General features: G+C 37.6%; 1 protein-coding gene across 1 annotated transcript in view; it reads right to left on the bottom strand.

Annotated features, from left to right (window-relative positions):
- The window catches only part of SH3BP5L (SH3-binding domain protein 5-like), a 36,546-nt gene that overhangs the window by 11,843 nt on the left and 20,151 nt on the right, over positions 1-4,552 (bottom strand). The gene's annotated exons all lie outside the window — the stretch shown is intronic.

Here is a 4,552-nt window from a genome sequence, read left to right as displayed (position 1 = left end):
AGTGTGTGGTAGGGGAGTTGCCTTTAATTTCCTCCAAGTTGAAATACTACTGAATTCACATAGCTTAAGTAGAAGCAATAGTTTTGTTTCAGTTGATATAGTTGAAGCCATTTCAGTGTAGTAAATCTTTTTCCCCACATGGGGAAATGTAAAGCAGTTTCTGTATCTTTCAAATGAAAGCTGGAAAAATATAAGGTGAAAGTTCTGAATAAATGAAAGTTCTGAAAAGACCTTAAAGACTTTAATATTGAAAATGTCTTATTTGTTTGCTCCACAAATGAAGATATTGGGGTTAATAATGAAAATGTTTAATTTCTTGTATCAGCACATGCCCATTTTCTGCCGGCTCTTTTTCTTTACATGTGCTGCTTACTTTCAAAAAGAAGTGCTCACATTCAGAATAAGAGGATTAGTGATGAGGAGGACTATTTTTTTTCTTTTCATTTGACCCTCATTTAAATCCTCCAATCTTGATGTCACTAGCATCAGGTGAGGTTATCCTTCTCATTCCTTTGATCACCAAAGAGGTACAATCCAATGTCATCCACCGTATTAACCACAAACGGAAAAAAACCCAGTCTTTAGCTTTTTTTTTCTTGCCTTCTCTTCTTTTTATGAACGTTTTATGGGTACATGAATACATGGGATAGTGTGATGTGAACTACTGTCTACAAAACATGAGAGCTTGTGTTCAGAATGGATCCTGGTGTGTCCTCCAGAATTAACCATTTTAAGTCATCTCTGAATGCAAATTGTGATGCTTATGGTTAATTTTGCCAACGTTCATTTACAGTTTACAAAACTATGGAAACGTTGATTGAATTGTCAACTCAGTAGGAAAAGACACGATGGTGTGAAAATGGATGTAAAATGCATTTAAACTTGATGTTTATTTAAACAATAAGACTTGTTAAATAGATCTAGAGAAATTTTGAATAGGAGGTTTTTGTTTTTAAGTTGTATAATTCCTAGCATACTCTGAAAAATAGTTTTGTCAAACAATACATCGTTGCTTAAAAAAAAAAAAAAAAAAAGAAACCAGTCAATCCTACCTGCTTACACTGGGAATTCTCAATCATCACAACCATTTTGGAACAGGGTCTTAATAATGAGCTAATTCTTCATAACGAGGCTCTGAGGTGTTTATGCAAAGGCAGCAGTGAGAGAAAGACAGACTCATACTGTTGCCACATGAAAGTGGAGGCCCACTCCTCATGGCAGTATCTTCACACATCTAAGCCCCATGGGACCCCACTCATAAAGAATTCCAGAATCAAGCCTGAGGTGGGGTAAAAAAAAAAAAAATTAACACAATACTCAAAGTACAAAGAGTGCCATCTAGTGGTTTTCAAAAGATATGCCTGTAGGAAGGTCTGGTTCTATCTCATTCTTGTCTCATTATTAATAATTATAAAAATACTTTACCATCGATCTGCAACACCAAGGCTTTAAAAAGTACAGGAGGGGACTCTGGTGGCTTATCATTCTTATTCAGTATCGCTGAATCAGAACCAACCCATACTGAGCCTCCAGTAGGTTTTCAAAGGCAGTAAATTCTATGGGAGGAAAGTGCCCATCTTTCTCCCACGGAGCAGCTGGAGATTTGAACCATGGACCATTGTGTTGACAGCACAATTCCTTACCACACCAATGTCTGAAAGACCATGTTCAAGTCCGTCGGCTACTCCGCTGGAGAAGGATGGACAATCTCCTCCTGTGAAATTTAGTGCCTCTGAAAGCCCACTGGAAAGCCAGCTATGGGATGGTTTCATCTCAACAGTTGTTGTTGCTGTTATGTGCCATCGAGTCGCTTGCGACTCATAGAGACCCTATGTACAACAGCCCTAAACTCTGCTCTGTCCTGTGCCAATCGCACTGTCCCTGACACTCCCATCCCAATGATCCCAGTCACTGAATCAATCCACCTCATAGAGGGCCTTCCTTCCTGCGCCGTCCCTCCACACTCCCAAGCATGATGTCCTTCTCCAAGGACCGGTCTCTCCTCACTACATGTCCAAAGTATGTTAGACGGAGCCTCGGAATCCTTGCCTCCAAGGAGCCACCCGGTTTAACCCTTTCCAGGACGAATCTGTTTGTTTTCCTAGCAGTCCATGGTATTCTCAATACTCTTCTCCAGCACCACAGCTCAAAGGCATCAATTCTCCTTCTATCCTCTCAAAATGTGGAGACAGTGTGCTACATTTCTCAGAGTGGCCTGTGGGTGTGGGCCTCAGTGTGAGGGTAGGCAGCCAAGTGATGGGGCACTGTGTCACCAAGGTAACCAATCAGAAAACTCCTATAATAAAAATGCAAAACTTCAAAAGGAAAAAAATAATTGTTGAAACTCAACAAAAGTTAGTAAAACTCACAAAAATCAGAAGTAAAACTAAAAAGAGGAAATCTCTTAATATAACACAAAGAACTGTTAATTTTCAGACCATGGTGCTAAATATGCTTAAAGGAAATAAAATGTACTCAGAAACACATTAGCAAAGTTCAGAAAGTAAACTGAAGAACAAAATGTCATAAGTAACAGATTGGAAAAAAAAAAACAAACCAAAGTACTGGAACTAATGAATAAAACAGCTGAATTAGAAAATATAAGAAAAACATTCTAAAATGGAGTTGATCTAGAGAGCTCTGGTGGCCTAGTGGCAAGAAGCTGCACTGCAATGCCAGAGGTATGTGGTTCAAATCCACCAGATGCTCTGATGGAGAGAGAAGAAGGAGCAATCTCCTCCTGTACCAGTCAGATCTGATTTGATGGTTCACACACAAAATAATAAAAGATTTTTTAAAAAATGGAGTTGATCTGATAGAAAATGAGTAAGTGAACCAAAAGACAAACAACTGAATATATGAAGTCCTAAGAGACAAATAAAAAAAAGCAAACTCAAAAGAAAATGTGAAATTCAATTAAGAAATCTAACAGGATAATAAATTCTAGGACTGCTATCAGGGATCTCTCCAGAATACTGAGAAGCAATAATGTCAGTCTAGAGACTAAGGTGCGCCTGATCCAGGCCAAGGTCTTTGCAATTACTTATAATACATCAGAGAGCTGGACAATGACTAAGAATGACAGAAAAATAATCTATGCCTTTGAGTTGTGGTGCTAGAGAAGAGTCTTGAACATGCCATGGACTGCCAAGAAAACAAGTCTCAGAAGCTAGGATTTTGAAACTCTGTTTCACACACTTTGGACACATGGCCAGGAAGGACCGGTCCTTAGAGAAAGACATCATGCTCTGGAGGGTAGAGGGACCGCGCAGGAGAAAAAGACCCTAGATGAGATGGATTAATACAGCAAATAGGATAATGTGGGGAGGTATGTCGGAGTCAGACTGGCTCAGAACAGGACAAGCTTCAGAGCTGCTATACATAGGCTTGTTATGAGTTGCAGGCGACTCTATGGCATATCACAACAACAACAAAATGACAACAATAAAGGAAAAAAACCAAACAAACCAGAAATCATTTTCCAGTTAATAATCAGAATTTCCTAGACATAATGAGAAAACCAAACCTACATTAAAATTAATCAGAAAACCCACAGAAACTGTCTGACATAACCTTCAAGATTCTTAATAATCAAAATATCAAAATCAAAGAGAAAATTCTGAAAGCTCCAAGAGAAAAGTGTAATATAATGTACCAAACATCTTCCATAAAAATCACTGTATATTTCTCCACAGAAACTCCTTCTAGGAGTTAGAAGACAATGAGGTAATATATATATAACACTAAGCCAATGGACTCTATGAAGAAAAACATGGCATCAGAATCAGAGGAAGACTCATCAACCTGCATTATGCAGATGGCACACCCTTGGTTGCTAAAAGCAAGGATTTTAAATACTTGCTGTTGGAAGATTAGGCAATATGATTAATTTGATATGAATTATGAATCATATTATTCAATATGAATTATTAATATGCTTAATTCAGTATGAATTATTAATATGCTTAATTCAGTATGAATAATTAATATTATTAATTCAATATGAATTATATCTCAACATCAAGAAAACAAAAATCCTCACCACTTGGCCAATAGAAAATATCATGATAAATGGAGAGAATACTTAAGTTGTCAACAATTTCATCTTACTTTTATTTCTTTATTGGAAGTCAGGAAATCGAGAGATGTACTGCACTGGGAAGAGATCCCTCTGTCAAAGACCTATTCAAAAGTGCTCAAAAGCAAAAGATGTCATTTTAAAGACAAAGGTGTGCCTAATTCAAACTATAGTTTTTTTCCAGTTGCTTCCTATCTGAAAAATAGACAATGACTAAGGATGACAGAAGAATAATCAGGTCCTTTGCACTGGGGTACTGGAGAAGAGTACTGAATATCCATCCCATGGATCAACAAAAGAACAAATATGTCTTGGAGCAAGCGTCATCAGTGTGCTCCTTGGAGTCAAAGATGATAAAATGTCATCCTATGCTTTGCGCATGAAGGAAGAAGTTCAAGCTGCTTTGAAGGAAATAGCAAAAAATAAGGCCCCAGGAATAGATGGTATACCAACTGAAGTATTTCAGATAACAGA

This window comes from Elephantulus edwardii, unplaced genomic scaffold (assembly GCF_000299155.1).
Source record: "Elephantulus edwardii isolate Elephantulus edwardi_28Jun2011 unplaced genomic scaffold, EleEdw1.0 scaffold00133, whole genome shotgun sequence".
NCBI classification, from domain to species: domain Eukaryota; kingdom Metazoa; phylum Chordata; class Mammalia; order Macroscelidea; family Macroscelididae; genus Elephantulus; species Elephantulus edwardii.
Note: the sequence above shows the minus strand (reverse complement) of the source record. Positions and strands in the feature narration are given on the sequence as shown.